The 21,464-nt window shown below is 46.8% G+C and overlaps 10 non-coding genes across 10 annotated transcripts; all 10 read right to left on the bottom strand.

The window, feature by feature from the left end:
* Window positions 1-3,596: 3,596 nt before the first annotated feature.
* TRNAF-GAA (transfer RNA phenylalanine (anticodon GAA)) lies at window positions 3,597-3,669 on the bottom strand. Its single transcript has one exon. It is a non-coding gene; the product is annotated as a tRNA-Phe (tRNA).
* Window positions 3,670-4,828: 1,159 nt separating this feature from the next.
* Window positions 4,829-4,901, bottom strand: TRNAF-GAA (transfer RNA phenylalanine (anticodon GAA)). The gene has a single exon. It is a non-coding gene; the product is annotated as a tRNA-Phe (tRNA).
* Window positions 4,902-11,861: 6,960 nt separating this feature from the next.
* TRNAF-GAA (transfer RNA phenylalanine (anticodon GAA)) lies at window positions 11,862-11,934 on the bottom strand. The gene has a single exon. It is a non-coding gene; the product is annotated as a tRNA-Phe (tRNA).
* A 1,462-nt stretch (window positions 11,935-13,396) lies between these two features.
* Window positions 13,397-13,469, bottom strand: TRNAF-GAA (transfer RNA phenylalanine (anticodon GAA)). Its single transcript has one exon. It is a non-coding gene; the product is annotated as a tRNA-Phe (tRNA).
* A 1,161-nt stretch (window positions 13,470-14,630) lies between these two features.
* On the bottom strand, window positions 14,631-14,703 carry TRNAF-GAA (transfer RNA phenylalanine (anticodon GAA)). The gene has a single exon. It is a non-coding gene; the product is annotated as a tRNA-Phe (tRNA).
* Window positions 14,704-14,947: 244 nt separating this feature from the next.
* Window positions 14,948-15,020, bottom strand: TRNAF-GAA (transfer RNA phenylalanine (anticodon GAA)). The gene has a single exon. It is a non-coding gene; the product is annotated as a tRNA-Phe (tRNA).
* A 245-nt stretch (window positions 15,021-15,265) lies between these two features.
* On the bottom strand, window positions 15,266-15,338 carry TRNAF-GAA (transfer RNA phenylalanine (anticodon GAA)). The gene has a single exon. It is a non-coding gene; the product is annotated as a tRNA-Phe (tRNA).
* Window positions 15,339-18,624: 3,286 nt separating this feature from the next.
* On the bottom strand, window positions 18,625-18,697 carry TRNAF-GAA (transfer RNA phenylalanine (anticodon GAA)). Its single transcript has one exon. It is a non-coding gene; the product is annotated as a tRNA-Phe (tRNA).
* A 244-nt stretch (window positions 18,698-18,941) lies between these two features.
* Window positions 18,942-19,014, bottom strand: TRNAF-GAA (transfer RNA phenylalanine (anticodon GAA)). Its single transcript has one exon. It is a non-coding gene; the product is annotated as a tRNA-Phe (tRNA).
* A 245-nt stretch (window positions 19,015-19,259) lies between these two features.
* Window positions 19,260-19,332, bottom strand: TRNAF-GAA (transfer RNA phenylalanine (anticodon GAA)). The gene has a single exon. It is a non-coding gene; the product is annotated as a tRNA-Phe (tRNA).
* Between the last annotated feature and the right edge of the window lie 2,132 nt (window positions 19,333-21,464).

Below are 21,464 nucleotides of genomic sequence, written 5' to 3' on the forward strand. Positions count from 1 at the left end.
CGGTACGAGTAACGAAATGATGAGGCGCTACGCGATGACTGGGTTCCCACGAACCGCCGTCTAACGTACCCGCAGAAAGTAAACTTCTTTTAAAAAGATTCGATGCCACCCATTTGCTGTTCGCTACGCACGCTTCTAATAATGTTAAACAGTGGCGTGTCACGGCAGTAACAGAAAAGCTCACAATGCTGTCTGAATTGCCCTTTGTATTGTTATGATCAACGGCTAAGAAAAAAAAAACGCACTACGAATATGCTGAAACCCGGGACCCTTTCTTGTACGCTCTCCCAACTGAGCTATTTCGGCGGTACGAGTAACGCAATGATGAGGCGCTACGCGATGACTGGGTTCCCACGAACCGCCGTCTAACGTACCCGCAGAAAGTAAACTTCTTTTAAAAAGATTCGCTCCCCCCATTTGCCGTTCGCTACGCACGCTTCTATTAATGCTAAACAGTGGCGTATCGTGGAAGTAACAGAAAAGCTCACAATGCTGCCTGAATTGCCATTTGTATCTTTATGATCAACGGCTAAGAAAAAAAAAACGCACTACGAATATGCTGAAACACGGGACCTTTTGTTGTACGCTCTCCGAACTGAGCTATTTCGGCGGTACGAGTAACGAAATGATGAGGCGCTACGCGATGACTGGGTTCCCACGAACCGCCGTCTAACGTACCCGCAGAAAGTAAACTTCTTTTAAAAAGATTCGATGCCACCCATTTGCTGTTCGCTACGCACGCTTCTAATAATGTTAAACAGTGGCGTGTCACGGCAGTAACAGAAAAGCTCACAATGCTGTCTGAATTGCCCTTTGTATTGTTATGATCAACGGCTAAGAAAAAAAAAACGCACTACGAATATGCTGAAACCCGGGACCCTTTCTTGTACGCTCTCCCAACTGAGCTATTTCGGCGGTACGAGTAACGCAATGATGAGGCGCTACGCGATGACTGGGTTCCCACGAACCGCCGTCTAACGTACCCGCAGAAAGTAAACTTCTTTTAAAAAGATTCGCTCCCCCCATTTGCCGTTCGCTACGCACGCTTCTATTAATGCTAAACAGTGGCGTATCGTGGAAGTAACAGAAAAGCTCACAATGCTGCCTGAATTGCCATTTGTATCTTTATGATCAACGGCTAAGAAAAAAAAAACGCACTACGAATATGCTGAAACACGGGACCTTTTGTTGTACGCTCTCCGAACTGAGCTATTTCGGCGGTACGAGTAACGAAATGATGAGGCGCTACGCGATGACTGGGTTCCCACGAACCGCCGTCTAACGTACCCGCAGAAAGTAAACTTCTTTTAAAAAGATTCGATGCCACCCATTTGCTGTTCGCTACGCACGCTTCTAATAATGTTAAACAGTGGCGTGTCACGGCAGTAACAGAAAAGCTCACAATGCTGTCTGAATTGCCATTTCTATCTTTATGATCAACGGCTAAGAAAAAAAAACGCACCACGAATATGCTGAAACCCGGGACCTTTTGTTGTACGCTCTCCGAACTGAGCTATTTCGGCGGTACGAGTAACGAAATGATGAGGCGCTACGCGATGACTGGGTTCCCACGAACCGCCGTCTAACGTACCCGCAGAAAGTAAACTTCTTTTAAAAAGATTCGCTCCCCACCATTTGCCTTTCGCTACGCACGCTTCTATTAATGCTAAACAGTGGCGTATCGCTGAAGTAACAGAAAAGCTCACATTGCTGTCTGAATTGCCATTTGTATCTTTATGATCAACGGCTAAGAAAAAAAAACGCACTACGAATATGCTGAAACCCGGGACCTTTTGTTGTACGCTCTCCCAACTGAGCTATTTCGGCGGTACGAGTAACGAAATGATGAGGCGCTACGCGATGACTGCGTTCCCACGAACCGCCGTCTAACGTACCCGCAGAAAGTAAACTTCTTTTAAAAAGATTCGCTCCCCACCATTTGCTGTTCGCTACGCACGCTTCTATTAATGTTAAACAGTGGCGTATCACGGCAGTAACAGAAAAGCTCACAACGCTGTCTAAATTGCCATTTGTATCTTTATGATCAACGGCTAAGAAAAAAAAAACGCACTACGAATATGCTGAAACACGGGACCTTTTGTTGTACGCTCTCCCAACTGAGCTATTTCGGCGGTACGAGTAACGAAATGATGAGGCGCTACGCGATGACTGGGTTCCCACGAACCGCCGTCTAACGTACCCGCAGAAAGTAAACTTCTTTTAAAAAGATTCGCTCCCCACCATTTGCTGTTCGCTACGCACGCTTCTATTAATGTTAAACTGTGGCGTATCACTGCAGTAACAGAAAAGCTCACAATGCTGTCTGAATTGCCATTTGTATCTTTATGATCAACGGCTAAGAAAAAAAAAACGCACTACGAATATGCTGAAACCCGGGACCTTTTGTTGTACGCTCTCCCAACTGAGCTATTTCGGCGGTACGAGTAACGACATGATGAGGCGCTACGCGATGACTGGGTTCCCACGAACCGCCGTCAAACGTACCCGCAGAAAGTAAACTTCTTTTAAAAAGATTCGCTCCCCACCATTTGCTGTTCGCTACGCACGCTTCTATTAATGTTAAACTTTGGCGTATCACGGCAGTAACAGAAAAGCTCACAATGCTGTCTGAATTGGCATTTGTATCTTTATGATCAACGGCTAGAAAAAAAAAACGCACTACGAATATGCTGAAACCCGGGACCTTTTGTTGTACGCTCTCCCAACTGAGCTATTTCGGCGGTACGAGTAACGAAATGATGAGGCGCTACGCGATGACTGGGTTCCCACGAACCGCCGTCTAACGTACCCGCAGAAAGTAAACTTCTTTTAAAAAGATTCCATCCCCCCCATTTGCTGTTCGCTACGCACGCTTCTATTAATGTTAAACAGTGACGTATCACGGCAGTAACAGAAAAGCTCACAACGCTGTCTGAATTGCCATTTGTATCTTTATGATCAACGGCTAAGAAAAAAAACACGCACTACGAATATGCTGAAACCCGGGACCTTTTGTTGTACGCTCTCACTACTGAGCTATTTCGGCGGTACGAGTAACGAAATGATGAGGCGCTACGCGATGACTGGGTTCCCACGAACCGCCGTCTAACGTACCCGCAGAAAGTAAACTTCTTTTAAAAAGATTCGCTCCCCACCATTTGCTGTTCGCTACGCACGCTTCTAATAATGTTAAACAGTGGCGTGTCACGGCAGTAACAGAAAAGCTCACAATGCTGTCTGAATTGTCATTTGTATTGTTATGATCAACGGCTAAGGAAAAAAAAACGCAATACGAATATCCTGAAACCCGGGACCTTTTGTTGTACGCTCTCCCAACTGAGCTATTTCGGCGGTACGAGTAACGAAATGATGAGGCGCTACGCGATGACTGGGTTCCCACGAACCGCCGTCTAACGTACCCGCAGAAAGTAAACTTCGTTTAAAAAGATTCGCTCCCCCATTTGCTGTACACTACGCACGCTTCTATTAATGTTAAACAGTGGCGTGTCGGAGAAGTAACAGAAAAGCTCACAATGCTGTCTGAATTGCCATTTGTATGGTTATGATCAACGGCTAAAAAAAAGGCACTATGCATATGCCGAAACCCGGGATCGAACCAGGGACCTTTAGATCTTCAGTCTAACGCTCTCCCAACTGAGCTATTTCGGCGGTACGAGTAACGAAATGATGAGGCGCTACGCGATGACTGGGTTCCCACGAACCGCCGTCTAACGTACCCGCAGAAAGTAAACTTCTTTTAAAAAGATTCGCTCCCCACAATTTGCTGTTCGCTACGCACGCTTCTATTAATGTTAAACTGTGGCGTATCACGGCAGTAACAGAAAAGCTCACAATGCTGTCTGAATTGGCATTTGTATCTTTATGATCAACGGCTAAGAAAAAAAAAACGCACTACGAATATGCTGAAACCCGGGACCTTTTGTTGTACGCTCTCCCAACTGAGCTATTTCGGCGGTACGAGTAACGAAATGATGAGGCGCTACGCGATGACTGGGTTCCCACGAACCGCCGTCTAACGTACCCGCAGAAAGTAAACTTCTTTTAAAAAGATTCGCTCCCCACCATTTGCTGTTCGCTACGCACGCTTCTATTAATGTTAAACAGTGGCGTATCACGGCAGTAACAGAAAAGCTCACAACGCTGTCTGAATTGCCATTTGTATCTTTATGATCAACGGCTAAGAAAAAAAAAACGCACTACGAATATGCTGAAACCCGGGACCTTTTGTTGTACGCTCTCCCAACTTAGCTATTTCGGCGGTACGAGTAACGAAATGATGAGGCGCTACGCGATGACTGGGTTCCCACGAACCGCCGTCTAACGTACCCGCAGAAACTAAACTTCTTTTAAAAAGATTCGCTCCCCACCATTTGCCGTTCGCTACGCACGCTTCTATTAATGTTAAATAGTGGCGTATCACGGCAGTAACAGAAAACCCCACAACGCTGTCTGAATTGCCATTTGTATCTTTATGATCAACGGCTAAGAAAAAAAAACGCACAACGAATATGCTGAAACCCGGGACCTTTTCTTGTACGCTCTCCCAACTGAGCTATTTCGGCGGAACGAGTAACGAAATGATGAGGCGCTACGCGATGACTGGGTTCCCACGAACCGCCGTCTAACGTACCCGCAGAAAGTAAACTTCTTTTAAAAAGATTCGCTCCCCCATTTGCTGTACACTACGCACGCTTCTATTAACGTTAAACAGTGGCGTGTCGGAGAAGTAACAGAAAAGCTCACAATGCTGTCTGAATTGCCATTTGTTTGGTTATGATCAACGGCTAAAAAAAAGGCACTATGCATATGCCGAAACCCGGGATCGAACCAGGGACCTTTAGATCTTCAGTCTAACGCTCTCCCAACTGAGCTATTTCGGCGGTACGAGTAACCAAATGATGAGGCGCTACGCGATGACTGGGTTCCCACGAACCGCCGTCTAACGTACCCGCAGAAAGTAAACTTCTTTTAAAAAGATTCGCTCCCCCCATTTGCCTTTCGCTACGCACGCTTCTATTAATGCTAAACCGTGGCGTATCGCTGAAGTAACAGAAAAGCTCACAATGCTGTCTGAATTGCCATTTGTATCTTTATGATCAACGGCTAAGAAAAAAAAAACGCAATACGAATATGCTGAAACCCGGGACCTTTTGTTGTACGCTCTCCCAACTGAGCCATTTCGGCGGTACGAGTAACGAAATGATGAGGCGCTACGCGATGACTGGGTTCACACGAACCGCCGTCTAACGTGCCCGCAGAAAGTAAACTTCTTTTAAAAAGATTCGCTCCCCCCATTTGCCGTTCGCTACGCACGCTTCTATTAATGTTAAATTGTGGCGTGTCACGGCAGTAACAGAAAAGCTCACAATGCTGTCTGAATTGTCATTTGTATCTTTATGATCAACGGCTAAGAAAAAAAAACGCAATACGAATATGCTGAAACCCGGGACCTTTTGTTGTACGCTCTCCCAACTGAGCCATTTCGGCGGTACGAGTAACGAAATGATGAGGCGCTACGCGATGACTGGGTTCCCACGAACCGCCGTCTAACGTACCCGCAGAGAGTAAACTTCTTTTAAAAAGATTCGCTTCCCCATTTGCTTTTTTTTTTATTTATTACCGGTTTTATCGCCGAACGTGCAGTTTCCACACATTACAGTATCACAATTGCAATACAAAAAGAAAGGAAAGAAAAGAGTCACACCGTACATCAAAGCCGTCTGTCCCTATTGGACAGGCGTTGTCAACTTAAAATTCCTTCATGGCTGTCAGAGGTTCTAGCCTCCACAGCCATTCCGGAACACATTGTTGCATTTTCTGTATTTCTATGAATCGCGACATACATTCTCTGAAATAAACGCGAGCGGGCCTAGCGTCAGGATCACAATAGTACCCTGCCATCCGAGCCCGCCATATACAGTGGAGAGCGTTCAACATAATGAAATCATATGGAACCCCGTCATCATCCTTAATTGTCAGATACCTTATCCCTTGGGGGTCCACCGGTAACTCTTTTTTCAGGGTTCGCTTTAAGACGTCCCAGAAAAAGAAGCCCTCCCAACATTCCAAGAAAACGTGATCTATGGTTTCCTGCTTTTTGCAGATCAAGCAATGCGTTCCCCATGGTACGATACAACCTCGCTCTTCCATGAAAGTCTTCACTGAGAGCGTACCGGTGTGAAGCTTAAAAGAAACGTTTTTACCCCTGGTGGCACCTCCATGCGTTTTACGCGTTTAAGTACATCAAGTCCTGGCCCTCCACTGTAAATGGCTCTGTATAACGGCACAGGGAAAACAATATCGCACACATCTTTATACAATCTTTTCCTTTTAACATCGCAAAGGTAATCCATTGAAAATCGAACAGAAAGAAATCTTACGCCGTCGGCCACTTCCTAAAAGAATCCACGAAGTGATCCGGTAACGCATGCCGTACTAACAACATGTGCCGGCAAGGCGCCGCTCAACCTGAGCTGGCATACTCTGCGCAGAAAAGGATGGCGCACATCGCGAAAAAACAAGAATCGGTTTACTAGTTGTCTAACAAAAAGATGAACCAAACCCACACCCCCGTCCTTCACTCTTCTAAACAAATTTGTTCGGCTGCACCTTTCCCATGTTGACCCCCAGATGAAAACAGCAAACACTCTGTGCAGCCTTTGCACATTTGCTCTCGAGCAATACAACGCTTGCATGACATAATATAACTTCGTGACAAAAAACATATTACAGACTGTCGCCCTTGCAAAAATAGACAGCTTCACATCCTTCCATCTGTCCGCCTTTTCTTTCATTTCATCGGCTTGGCTCCTCCAATATTCATCGCTACTATTGTAGCTATTGAGAGGAACGCCCAAATACCTCGTCGGCGTTTTGACCCAGTTGAGGTTCGCGAAGTTGTCCGGTGCAGACTCCCATTTCCCGTGCCACAGGCCTAGGGATTTGCCCCAATTTATTCTACTACCCGTGACATCACAGAAATGTTTCACTGCCGATACTGTTTCCGTTACACTTTGTTTGTCTGTGCAACACACTGCAATGTCATCTGCATATGCGAGCAGCTTCACCTCTGTCGCTGCTAATCTGAAACCACGTATTTTGTCATTTCCGTTAATTACTACACACATTGCTTCTATGTATATGGCAAATAACAGCGGACTGAGGGGACAGCCTTGGCGTACTGAACGCATGATGTTAATGGGGGCCCCCAGAGACTTATTGACAATTAATCTTGTTGTGCAATTCTGGTACGCCAAGGCCACGCCCTCCCTGATGATGGAACCGACATTAACATGATCCAAGATGGCAAACAAAATAACGTGAGCGACACAATCGAACGCTTTCTCCAAATCGAGCTGAAGAACTGCAACGCCACCATCGGTGACGTCACAGCACTCGAGCACGCACCGCATCTGATGGATGTTCGAAAAAATGGACCGTCCCTTGATGCCGCAAGTTTGGTGGTCTCCGACAATTTCCTTGATGACGCCTTGAAGTCTCGCAGCTAAAATCTTCATAAAGATCTTGTAATCAATGTTTGTTAGTGATATCGGTCTATAGGATGACACGAATCTGAGTTTGTCTGTTTGATCACTCTTAGGGATTAGTATTGTGTGCGCTTTTCCAAAAGATGGGGGCAATAATTTCTTCTCGTACGCGTCATTGAATACGTCTGCTAACAATGGGGCCAGTTCTCTATTGAAAGCCTTATATAACCCCGCACAGAGTCCATCAGGCCCAGGCGACTTGCCCGAGTTCAAATCGCCGATTGCCTTTTCAACTTCGTTCTCGGTAATGTTGCCTTCCAATCGTTCTTTAGCGTCATCTCCCAGTCTCGGCATCCGCTGAAGAAAATCGGCTTTGAAACTCTCTACATTCGCTGCCTGAAATGCAAAGAGCGACTGGTAGTACTGACAGAAGGCGCGTCCTATGCTTTCGTTGTCGTCAACAACAACCCCGTTCATTAAAATCTTATCCACATGGTTTCGCCGTCCGTGCGCCTTCTCGAGTCCAAGCGCCCTTTTTGTGGGCGTCTCCCCCGCCGCTAATACATCTGCTCGTGCACGCACGATGGCACCTTGATACCGTTCTTTATCGAACTGTTCAAGCTTTTCCTTGACGCTCCGCACATCGTCTTTGTACTGACCAGGCTCTCTGCACTCCAGCGTTATCAGCTGCTGAAGTAGTGTTCGCAAAGCCTTTTCTTTATATTCCCTCTCAAATTTGAGGCAGCTTGACCTTTCTAGGGCTTTCATTTTAATTTTTTGTTTGAAACATTCCCACTTTTCAGCTATTGTTTCAGCTTCATCTTTGCGTATTTCATTAATGGCATTCCGTACTGCCTTTACAAAAGATTTATCATTTAATAACGAGGCATTCATTTTCCACATCTCCCAATTAAACGCATGTTTCCGTTTCCCTATACCGACATTACATATTACGAGACAGTGATCTGAGAACGATACGGGTACTACAGAATAACCGTGGCATCTTGGAATTGTATCCAGCGAAATGTAGATTCGGTCCAACCGCGCATGGCTACTGCCCTGAAAACGTGTAAACGTCACGTCACGCCCCCCTTCCAGACAATCAAAAACGTCATCTAGTTCATTTTCACTAATTAGTTTTGACAAGACTTCACTGCTTCTGTCACGCACACCGGCATTATTGGCTCTGTCACTAGCGCTCATTACGCAATTGAAGTCTCCTAAGAGTATAACGCGCTTATCGCATCGAACATACTGCGAAAGGTTCGAAAAGAAACGGGCACGCTCTTCTACTGAATTGGGCGCATATACGCATATGACACGGTACTGAAACTCGCACAAAGCAATATCGCAAAAAACAATCCTTCCAGATTGACAAGAAAAGGTACTTTGAATCTGCAGTCCAGGCAGTTTCTTCACAAAAAGAATGCACCCCCCAGCCGTGCCTAACGCATGGCTTACCACCGCAAAATACCTAGACGTGAAACGGCGCACCATGCTCCCGGTCTCCTCCTCCCCGTCAACCTTAGTTTCCTGGACGGCTAGTACGTCGACGTCGTGGTCAGTGACCAACCGTAGGACTTGACTTTGCCTACGACTAGCCGCCAACCCTCTCACGTTTAAAGTGGCAATATTAAGGGACGGTATCTGAGCCATGTTGAGCTAAAGAGAAAAGTAGGCCCGGAGCATGGTGCTTACCGTTCACGACTAGCCCTCGGCTAGCCGCCTCCGGGACCTCCCGGTTTCCCGGCGTTGTTTGTGGGCGGCACTTTGTCCGCAGGCTTTCTCTCAGGTGGGACATTCGGCTTTGGTTTCAAGCTCGTGCGCCTCCCAAGAGGTGTCTTTGTCGGCGGCCCATCGCTGGTGCTGGTCGCGCCGTCGTTGCGGTCCTTAGTCTGGTCATGGGGGCGCTTGACTGGCGCACCAAGAGTCGACGTCCGGTCGCCGTCGAGGACGGCCTCCTCCTGCTGCATTGCCGTCGCATCGTTGTCGGGCGGGTCCTCACTACTGCTCCGGGTAGGCTGGCCCTCAGCGGTCACGCCCTGCACCGTCCCACTCGGCTTCACGGTAGTCTCAGCCACCCTGCTGTCTACGGCCAAACTCGTCGTTCCACTGGCTGTCGCTGTCGGGACCGTGTCTAGAGTTCCTTTAGCAGCGTCCTCCGCCTCGGCCACGTCCATGACGTGCTCTGCCGCAACGTCACAAGTTACTGGGCCTGTTACGGTGGCATAAGATCTTACGCAGTCAGCGTCGACGTGGCCGAAACGTCTGCATAGAGAACAGCGGGGGACTCTGCACTCACGGCGGACGTGTCCCGTGCCGTGGCAGCGCAGGCACTGCATTGGTCGACCGGGCACGACGACCAAGGCCAACTCTCCGCCGACGCGGATCTGATGGGGCAGATCCTCCACTTTCATGCCGCTTTTCAATTTCAAAATGACGGTCCTGGTGGTTGAGGTCTTCGCTCCCATGCCTTCTACGCGCCACCGCTCCCGGCTCACCTCCTCCACCTTGCCGAAAGCCGCGAATGCCGTCCGGACGTCCTCGTCGGCAACACCGTACAGCAGCCAGTGAAGCCTTAGCTTCACCTGTTGATCCTGCGGGTCAACGATGACGCACCGTCGTCCCTTCACTTGGAGTTCCTTGAGGTCCAGAAGCCTTTTTGTGGCACTCGCATCACTGAAGGTCACTGCCCAGACGTGGTTATCTGGTACGCCCCTATGCATACCACATCAGGCAGCAAGCCCGTCGGCAGAAGGGCGTCCCGGAAATCTTCCACCTTGTATGGTCTCGCACGTACATCACCGTGCAAAAAGACGGTATTAATCACCAATTGACCTTTGGGCAGTTGCGGCAAAATAAAGGCATAATCCTTGTCGTCGTTTAGCCTGTTTCCGCGGCCTAAAGTGGCCGCTGTCGCTGCTCCACTGGAGCCCATGACTCTGCTGACCGCTCAGCTCGGCTGCCGGAAGCAGAATCTCGCTTCCCCATTTGCTGTACACTACGCACGCTTCTAATAATGTTAAACAGTTGCGTATCGCAGAAGTAACAGAAAAGCTCACAATGCTGTCTGAATTGCCATTTATATGGTTATGATCAACGGCTAAAAAAACGCACTATGCATATGCCGAAACCCGGGATCGAACCAGGGACCTTTATATCTTCAGTCTAACGCTCTCCCAACTGCGGTTTTTCGGCGGTACGAGTAACGAAATGATGAGGCGCTACGCGATGACTGGGTTCCTACGAACCGCCGTCTAACGTACCCGCAGAAAGTAAACTTCTTTTAAAAAGATTCGCTCCCCCCATTTGCCGTTCGCTACGCACGCTTCTATTAATGCTAAACAGTGGCGTATCGCGGAAGTAACAGAAAAGCTCACAATGCTGTCTGAATTGCCATTTGTATCTTTATGATGAACGGCTAAGAAAAAAAAAACGCAATACGAATATGCTGAAACCCGGGACCTTTTTTGTACGCTCTCCCAACTGAGCTATTTCTGCGGTACGGGTAACGAAATGATGAGGCGCTACGCGATGACTGGGTTCCCACGAACCGCCGTCTAACGTACCCGCAGAAAGTAAACTTCTTTTAAAAAGATTCGCTCCCCCCATTTGCCTTTCGCTACGCACGCTTCTATTAATGCTAAACAGTGGCGTATCGCGGAAGTAACAGAAAAGCTCACAATGCTGTCTGAATTGCCATTTGTATCTTTATGATCAACGGCTAAGAAAAAAAAAACACACTACGAATATGCTTAAACCCGGGACCTTTTGTTGTACGCTCTCCCAACTGAGCTATTTCGGCTGTACGAGTAACGAAATGATGAGGCGCTACGCGATGACTGGGTTCCCACGAACCGCCGTCTAACGTACCCGCAGAAAGTAAACTTCTTTTAAAAAGATTCGCTCCCCCATTTGCTGTACACTGCGCACGCTTCTATTATTGTTAAACAGTGGCGTATCGCGGAAGTAACAGAAAATCTCACAATGCTGTCTGAATTGCCATTTGTATCTTTATGATCAACGGCTAAGAAAAAAAAAACGCACTACGAATATGCTGAAACCCGGGACCTTTTGTTGTACGCTCTCCCAACTGAGCTATTTCGGCGGTACGAGTAACGAAATGATGAGGCGCTACGCGATGACTGGGTTCCCACGAACCGCCGTCTAACGTACCCGCAGAATGTAAACTTATTTAAAGAAGATTCGCTCCCCCATTTGCTGTACACTACGCACGCTTATAATAATGTTAAACAGTTGCGTATCGCAGAAGTAACAGAAAAGCTCACAATGCTGTCTGAATTGCCATTTGTATGGTTATGATCAACGGCTAAAAAGAAGGCACTATGCATATGCCGAAACCCGGGATCGAACCAGGGACCTTTAGATCTTCAGTCTAACGCTCTCCCAACTGAGCTGTTTCGGCGGTACGAGTAACGAAGTGATGAGGCGCTACGCGATGACTGGGTTCCTACGAACCGCCGTCTAACGTACCCGCAGAAAGTAAACTTCTTTTAAAAAGATTCGCTCCCCCCATTTGCCGTTCGCTACGCACGCTTCTATTAACGCTAAACAGTGGCGTATCGCGGAAGTAACAGAAAAGCTCACAATGCTGTCTGAATTGCCATTTGTATCTTTATGATGAACGGCTAAGAAAAAAAAAAACGCTATACGAATATGCTGAAACCCGGGACCTTTTTTGTACGCTCTCCCAACTGAGCTATTTCTGCGGTACGGGTAACGAAATGATGAGGCGCTACGCGATGACTGGGTTCCCACGAACCGCCGTCTAACGTACCCGCAGAAAGTAAACTTCTTTTAAAAAGATTCGCTCCCCCCATTTGCCTTTCGCTACGCACGCTTCTATTAATGCTAAACAGTGGCGTATCGCGGAAGTAACAGAAAAGCTCACAATGCTGTCTGAATTGCCATTTGTATCTTTATGATCAACGGCTAAGAAAAAAAAAAACGCACTACGAATATGCTGAAACCCGGGACCTTTTGTTGTACGCTCTCCCAACTGAGCTATTTCGGCGGTACGAGTAACGAAATGATGAGGCGCTACGCGATGACTGGGTTCCCACGAACCGCCGTCTAACGTACCCGCAGAAAGTAAACTTCTTTTAAAAAGATTCGCCCCCCCCCATTTGCTGTTCGCTACGCACGCTTCTATTAATGTTAAACAGTGGCGTGTCACGGCAGTAACAGAAAAGCTCACAATGCTGTCTGAATTGCCATTTGTATCTTTATGATCAACGGCTAAGGAAAAAAAAACGCACTACGAATATGCTGAAACCCGGGACCTTTTGTTGTACGCTCTCCCAACTGAGCTATTTCGGCTGTACGAGTAACGAAATGATGAGGCGCTACGCGATGACTGGGTTCCCACGAACCGCCGTCTAACGTACCCGCAGAAAGTAAACTTCTTTTAAAAAGATTCGCTCCCCCATTTGCTGTACACTGCGCACGCTTCTATTATTGTTAAACAGTGGCGTATCGCGGAAGTAACAGAAAATCTCACAATGCTGTCTGAATTGCCATTTGTATCTTTATGATCAACGGCTAAGAAAAAAAAAACGCACTACGAATATGCTGAAACCCGGGACCTTTTGTTGTACGCTCTCCCAACTGAGCTATTTCGGCGGTACGAGTAACGAAATGATGAGGCGCTACGCGATGACTGGGTTCCCACGAACCGCCGTCTAACGTACCCGCAGAATGTAAACTTATTTAAAGAAGATTCGCTCCCCCATTTGCTGTACACTACGCACGCTTATAATAATGTTAAACAGTTGCGTATCGCAGAAGTAACAGAAAAGCTCACAATGCTGTCTGAATTGCCATTTGTATGGTTATGATCAACGGCTAAAAAGAAGGCACTATGCATATGCCGAAACCCGGGATCGAACCAGGGACCTTTAGATCTTCAGTCTAACGCTCTCCCAACTGAGCTATTTCGGCGGTACGAGTAACGAAGTGATGAGGCGCTACGCGATGACTGGGTTCCTACGAACCGCCGTCTAACGTACCCGCAGAAAGTAAACTTCTTTTAAAAAGATTCGCTCCCCCCATTTGCCGTTCGCTACGCACGCTTCTATTAACGCTAAACAGTGGCGTATCGCGGAAGTAACAGAAAAGCTCACAATGCTGTCTGAATTGCCATTTGTATCTTTATGATGAACGGCTAAGAAAAAAAAAACGCTATACGAATATGCTGAAACCCGGGACCTTTTTTGTACGCTCTCCCAACTGAGCTATTTCTGCGGTACGGGTAACGAAATGATGAGGCGCTACGCGATGACTGGGTTCCCACGAACCGCCGTCTAACGTACCCGCAGAAAGTAAACTTCTTTTAAAAAGATTCGCTCCCCCCATTTGCCTTTCGCTACGCACGCTTCTATTAATGCTAAACAGTGGCGTATCGCGGAAGTAACAGAAAAGCTCACAATGCTGTCTGAATTGCCATTTGTATCTTTATGATCAACGGCTAAGAAAAAAAAAAACGCACTACGAATATGCTGAAACCCGGGACCTTTTGTTGTACGCTCTCCCAACTGAGCTATTTCGGCGGTACGAGTAACGAAATGATGAGGCGCTACGCGATGACTGGGTTCCCACGAACCGCCGTCTAACGTACCCGCAGAAAGTAAACTTCTTTTAAAAAGATTCGCCCCCCCCCATTTGCTGTTCGCTACGCACGCTTCTATTAATGTTAAACAGTGGCGTGTCACGGCAGTAACAGAAAAGCTCACAATGCTGTCTGAATTGCCATTTGTATCTTTATGATCAACGGCTAAGGAAAAAAAAACGCACTACGAATATGCTGAAACCCGGGACCTTTTGTTGTACGCTCTCCCAACTGAGCTATTTCGGCGGTACGAGTAACGAAATGATGAGGCGCTACGCGATGACTGGGTTCCCACGAACCGCCGTCTAACGTACCCGCAGAAAGCAAACTTCTTTTAAAAAGATTCGCTCCCCCATTTGCTGTACACTACGCACGCTTCTATTATTGTTAAACAGTGGCGTATCGCAGAAGTAACAGAAAAGCTCACAATGCTGTCTAAATTGCCATTTGTATGGTTATGATCAACGGCTAAAAAAAAAAAGGCACTATGCATATGGCGAAACCCGGGATCGAACCAGGGACCTTTAGATATTCAGTCTAACGCTCTCCCAACTGAGCTATTTCGGCGGTACGAGTAACGAAATGATGAGGCGCTACGCGATGACTGGGTTCCCACGAACCGCCGTCTAACGTACCCGCAGAATGTAAACTTCTTTAAAGAAGATTTGCTCCCCCATTTGCTGTACACTACGCACGCTTATAATAATGTTAAACAGTGGCGTATCGCAGAAGTAACAGAAAAGCTCACAATGCTGTCTGAATTGCCATTTATATGGTTATGATCAACGGCTAAAAAAATGCACTATGCATATGCCGAAACCCGGGATCGAACCAGGGACCTTTATAACTTCAGTCTAACGCTCTCCCAACTGAGCTTTTTCGGCGGTACGAGTAACGAAATGATGAGGCGCTACGCGATGACTGGGTTCCCACGAACCGCCGTCTAACGTACCCGCAGAATGTAAACTTATTTAAAGAAGATTCGCTCCCCCATTTGCTGTACACTACGCACGCTTATAATAATGTTAAACAGTTGCGTATCGCAGAAGTAACAGAAAAGCTCACAATGCTGTCTGAATTGCCATTTGTATGGTTATGATCAACGGCTAAAAAGAAGGCACTATGCATATGCCGAAACCCGGGATCGAACCAGGGACCTTTAGATCTTCAGTCTAACGCTCTCCCAACTGAGCTATTTCGGCGGTACGAGTAACGAAGTGATGAGGCGCTACGCGATGACTGGGTTCCTACGAACCGCCGTCTAACGTACCCGCAGAAAGTAAACTTCTTTTAAAAAGATTCGCTCCCCCCATTTGCTATTCGCTACGCACGCTTCTATTAACGCTAAACAGTGGCGTATCGCGGAAGTAACAGAAAAGCTCACAATGCTGTCTGAATTGCCATTTGTATCTTTATGATGAACGGCTAAGAAAAAAAAAAACGCTATACGAATATGCTGAAACCCGGGACCTTTTTTGTACGGTCTCCCAACTGAGCTATTTCTGCGGTACGGGTAACGAAATGATGAGGCGCTACGCGATGACTGGGTTCCCACGAACCGCCGTCTAACGTACCCGCAGAAAGTAAACTTCTTTTAAAAAGATTCGCTCCCCCCATTTGCCTTTCGCTACGCACGCTTCTATTAATGCTAAACAGTGGCGTATCGCGGAAGTAACAGAAAAGCTCACAATGCTGTCTGAATTGCCATTTGTATCTTTATGATCAACGGCTAAGAAAAAAAAAACGCACTACGAATATGCTGAAACCCGGGACCTTTTGTTGTACGCTCTCCCAACTGAGCTATTTCGGCGGTACGAGTAACGAAATGATGAGGCGCTACGCGATGACTGGGTTCCCACGAACCGCCGTCTAACGTACCCGCAGAAAGTAAACTTCTTTTAAAAAGATTCGCTCCCCCCCATTTGCTGTTCGCTACGCACGCTTCTATTAATGTTAAACAGTGGCGTGTCACGGCAGTAACAGAAAAGCTCACAATGCTGTCTGAATTGCCATTTGTATCTTTATGATCAACGGCTAAGGAAAAAAAAACGCACTACGAATATGCTGAAACCCGGGACCTTTTGTTGTACGCTCTCCCAACTGAGCTATTTCGGCTGTACGAGTAACGAAATGATGAGGCGCTACGCGATGACTGGGTTCCCACGAACCGCCGTCTAACGTACCCGCAGAAAGTAAACTTCTTTTAAAAAGATTCGCTCCCCCATTTGCTGTACACTGCGCACGCTTCTATTATTGTTAAACAGTGGCGTATCGCGGAAGTAACAGAAAATCTCACAATGCTGTCTGAATTGCCATTTGTATCTTTATGATCAACGGCTAAGAAAAAAAAAACGCACTACGAATATGCTGAAACCCGGGACCTTTTGTTGTACGCTCTCCCAACTGAGCTATTTCGGCGGTACGAGTAACGAAGTGATGAGGCGCTACGCGATGACTGGGTTCCTACGAACCGCCGTCTAACGTACCCGCAGAAAGTAAACTTCTTTTAAAAAGATTCGCTCCCCCCATTTGCCGTTCGCTACGCACGCTTCTATTAACGCTAAACAGTGGCGTATCGCGGAAGTAACAGAAAAGCTCACAATGCTGTCTGAATTGCCATTTGTATCTTTATGATGAACGGCTAAGAAAAAAAAAAACGCTATACGAATATGCTGAAACCCGGGACCTTTTTTGTACGCTCTCCCAACTGAGCTATTTCTGCGGTACGGGTAACGAAATGATGAGGCGCTACGCGATGACTGGGTTCCCACGAACCGCCGTCTAACGTACCCGCAGAAAGTAAACTTCTTTTAAAAAGATTCGCTCCCCCCATTTGCCTTTCGCTACGCACGCTTCTATTAATGCTAAACAGTGGCGTATCGCGGAAGTAACAGAAAAGCTCACAATGCTGTCTGAATTGCCATTTGTATCTTTATGATCAACGGCTAAGAAAAAAAAAACGCACTACGAATATGCTGAAACCCGGGACCTTTTGTTGTACGCTCTCCCAACTGAGCTATTTCGGCGGTACGAGTAACGAAATGATGAGGCGCTACGCGATGACTGGGTTCCCACGAACCGCCGTCTAACGTACCCGCAGAAAGTAAACTTCTTTTAAAAAGATTCGCTCCCCCCCATTTGCTGTTCGCTACGCACGCTTCTATTAATGTTAAACAGTGGCGTGTCACGGCAGTAACAGAAAAGCTCACAATGCTGTCTGAATTGCCATTTGTATCTTTATGATCAACGGCTAAGGAAAAAAAAACGCACTACGAATATGCTGAAACCCGGGACCTTTTGTTGTACGCTCTCCCAACTGAGCTATTTCGGCTGTACGAGTAACGAAATGATGAGGCGCTACGCGATGACTGGGTTCCCACGAACCGCCGTCTAACGTACCCGCAGAAAGTAAACTTCTTTTAAAAAGATTCGCTCCCCCATTTGCTGTACACTGCGCACGCTTCTATTATTGTTAAACAGTGGCGTATCGCGGAAGTAACAGAAAATCTCACAATGCTGTCTGAATTGCCATTTGTATCTTTATGATCAACGGCTAAGAAAAAAAAAACGCACTACGAATATGCTGAAACCCGGGACCTTTTGTTGTACGCTCTCCCAACTGAGCTATTTCGGCGGTACGAGTAACGAAATGATGAGGCGCTACGCGATGACTGGGTTCCCACGAACCGCCGTCTAACGTACCCGCAGAAAGTAAACTTCTTTTAAAAAGATTCGCTCCCCCATTTGCTGTACACTGCGCACGCTTCTATTATTGTTAAACAGTGGCGTATCGCGGAAGTAACAGAAAATCTCACAATGCTGTCTGAATTGCCATTTGTATCTTTATGATCAACGGCTAAGAAAAAAAAACGCACTACGAATATGCTGAAACCCGGGACCTCTTGTTGTACGCTCTCCCAACTGAGCTATTTCGGCGGTACGAGTAACGAAATGATGAGGCGCTACGCGATGACTGGGTTCCCACGAACCGCCGTCTAACGTACCCGCAGAAAGTAAACTTCTTTTAAAAAGATTCGCTCCCCCCATTTGCCTTTCGCTACGCACGCTTCTATTAATGCTAAACAGTGGCGTATCGCGGAAGTAACAGAAAAGCTCACAATGCTGTCTGAATTGCCATTTGTATCTTTATGATCAACGGCTAAGAAAAAAAAAACGCACTACGAATATGCTGAAACCCGGGACCTTTTGTTGTACGCTCTCCCAACTGAGCTATTTCGGCGGTACGAGTAACGAAATGATGAGGCGCTACGCGATGACTGGGTTCCCATGAACCGCCGTCTAACGTACCCGCAGAAAGTAAACTTCTTTTAAAAAGATTCGCTCCCCCATTTGCTGTACACTACGCACGCTTCTATTATTGTTAAACAGTGGCGTATCGCAGAAGTAACAGAAAAGCTCACAATGCTGTCTAAATTGCCATTTGTATGGTTATGATCAACGGCTAAAAAAAAAAAGGCACTATGCATATGGCGAAACCCGGGATCGAACCAGGGACCTTTAGATCTTCAGTCTAACGCTCTCCCAACTGAGCTATTTCGGCGGTACGAGTAACGAAATGATGAGGCGCTACGCGATGACTGGGTTCCCACGAACCGCCGTCTAACGTACCCGCAGAATGTAAACTTCTTTAAAGAAGATTTGCTCCCCCATTTGCTGTACACTACGCACGCTTATAATAATGTTAAACAGTGGCGTATCGCAGAAGTAACAGAAAAGCTCACAATGCTGTCTGAATTGCCATTTATATGGTTATGATCAACGGCTAAAAAAATGCACTATGCATATGCCGAAACCCGGGATCGAACCAGGGACCTTTATAACTTCAGTCTAACGCTCTCCCAACTGAGCTTTTTCGGCGGTACGAGTAACGAAATGATGAGGCGCTACGCGATGACTGGGTTCCCACGAACCGCCGTCTAACGTACCCGCAGAATGTAAACTTATTTAAAGAAGATTCGCTCCCCCATTTGCTGTACACTACGCACGCTTATAATAATGTTAAACAGTTGCGTATCGCAGAAGTAACAGAAAAGCTCACAATGCTGTCTGAATTGCCATTTGTATGGTTATGATCAACGGCTAAAAAGAAGGCACTATGCATATGCCGAAACCCGGGATCGAACCAGGGACCTTTAGATCTTCAGTCTAACGCTCTCCCAACTGAGCTATTTCGGCGGTACGAGTAACGAAGTGATGAGGCGCTACGCGATGACTGGGTTCCTACGAACCGCCGTCTAACGTACCCGCAGAAAGTAAACTTCTTTTAAAAAGATTCGCTCCCCCCATTTGCCGTTCGCTACGCACGCTTCTATTAACGCTAAACAGTGGCGTATCGCGGAAGTAACAGAAAAGCTCACAATGCTGTCTGAATTGCCATTTGTATCTTTATGATGAACGGCTAAGAAAAAAAAAAACGCTATACGAATATGCTGAAACCCGGGACCTTTTTTGTACGGTCTCCCAACTGAGCTATTTCTGCGGTACGGGTAACGAAATGATGAGGCGCTACGCGATGACTGGGTTCCCACGAACCGCCGTCTAACGTACCCGCAGAAAGTAAACTTCTTTTAAAAAGATTCGCTCCCCCCATTTGCCTTTCGCTACGCACGCTTCTATTAATGCTAAACAGTGGCGTATCGCGGAAGTAACAGAAAAGCTCACAATGCTGTCTGAATTGCCATTTGTATCTTTATGATCAACGGCTAAGAAAAAAAAAACGCACTACGAATATGCTGAAACCCGGGACCTTTTGTTGTACGCTCTCCCAACTGAGCTATTTCGGCGGTACGAGTAACGAAATGATGAGGCGCTACGCGATGACTGGGTTCCCACGAACCGCCGTCTAACGTACCCGCAGAAAGTAAACTTCTTTTAAAAAGATTCGCTCCCCCCCATTTGCTGTTCGCTACGCACGCTTCTATTAATGTTAAACAGTGGCGTGTCACGGCAGTAACAGAAAAGCTCACAATGCTGTCTGAATTGCCATTTGTATCTTTATGATCAACGGCTAAGGAAAAAAAAACGCACTACGAATATGCTGAAACCCGGGACCTTTTGTTGTACGCTCTCCCAACTGAGCTATTTCGGCTGTACGAGTAACGAAATGATGAGGCGCTACGCGATGACTGGGTTCCCACGAACCGCCGTCTAACGTACCCGCAGAAAGTAAACTTCTTTTAAAAAGATTCGCTCCCCCATTTGCTGTACACTGCGCACGCTTCTATTATTGTTAAACAGTGGCGTATCGCGGAAGTAACAGAAAATCTCACAATGCTGTCTGAATTGCCATTTGTATCTTTATGATCAACGGCTAAGAAAAAAAAAACGCACTACGAATATGCTGAAACCCGGGACCTTTTGTTGTACGCTCTCCCAACTGAGCTATTTCGGCGGTACGAGTAACGAAGTGATGAGGCGCTACGCGATGACTGGGTTCCTACGAACCGCCGTCTAACGTACCCGCAGAAAGTAAACTTCTTTTAAAAAGATTCGCTCCCCCCATTTGCCGTTCGCTACGCACGCTTCTATTAACGCTAAACAGTGGCGTATCGCGGAAGTAACAGAAAAGCTCACAATGCTGTCTGAATTGCCATTTGTATCTTTATGATGAACGGCTAAGAAAAAAAAAAACGCTATACGAATATGCTGAAACCCGGGACCTTTTTTGTACGCTCTCCCAACTGAGCTATTTCTGCGGTACGGGTAACGAAATGATGAGGCGCTACGCGATGACTGGGTTCCCACGAACCGCCGTCTAACGTACCCGCAGAAAGTAAACTTCTTTTAAAAAGATTCGCTCCCCCCATTTGCCTTTCGCTACGCACGCTTCTATTAATGCTAAACAGTGGCGTATCGCGGAAGTAACAGAAAAGCTCACAATGCTGTCTGAATTGCCATTTGTATCTTTATGATCAACGGCTAAGAAAAAAAAAACGCACTACGAATATGCTGAAACCCGGGACCTTTTGTTGTACGCTCTCCCAACTGAGCTATTTCGGCGGTACGAGTAACGAAATGATGAGGCGCTACGCGATGACTGGGTTCCCACGAACCGCCGTCTAACGTACCCGCAGAAAGTAAACTTCTTTTAAAAAGATTCGCTCCCCCCCATTTGCTGTTCGCTACGCACGCTTCTATTAATGTTAAACAGTGGCGTGTCACGGCAGTAACAGAAAAGCTCACAATGCTGTCTGAATTGCCATTTGTATCTTTATGATCAACGGCTAAGGAAAAAAAAACGCACTACGAATATGCTGAAACCCGGGACCTTTTGTTGTACGCTCTCCCAACTGAGCTATTTCGGCTGT

The sequence above is a fragment of the Dermacentor andersoni genome, chromosome 1 (genome assembly GCF_023375885.2).
Source record: "Dermacentor andersoni chromosome 1, qqDerAnde1_hic_scaffold, whole genome shotgun sequence".
In the NCBI taxonomy this organism is placed as follows: Eukaryota; Metazoa; Arthropoda; class Arachnida; order Ixodida; family Ixodidae; genus Dermacentor; species Dermacentor andersoni.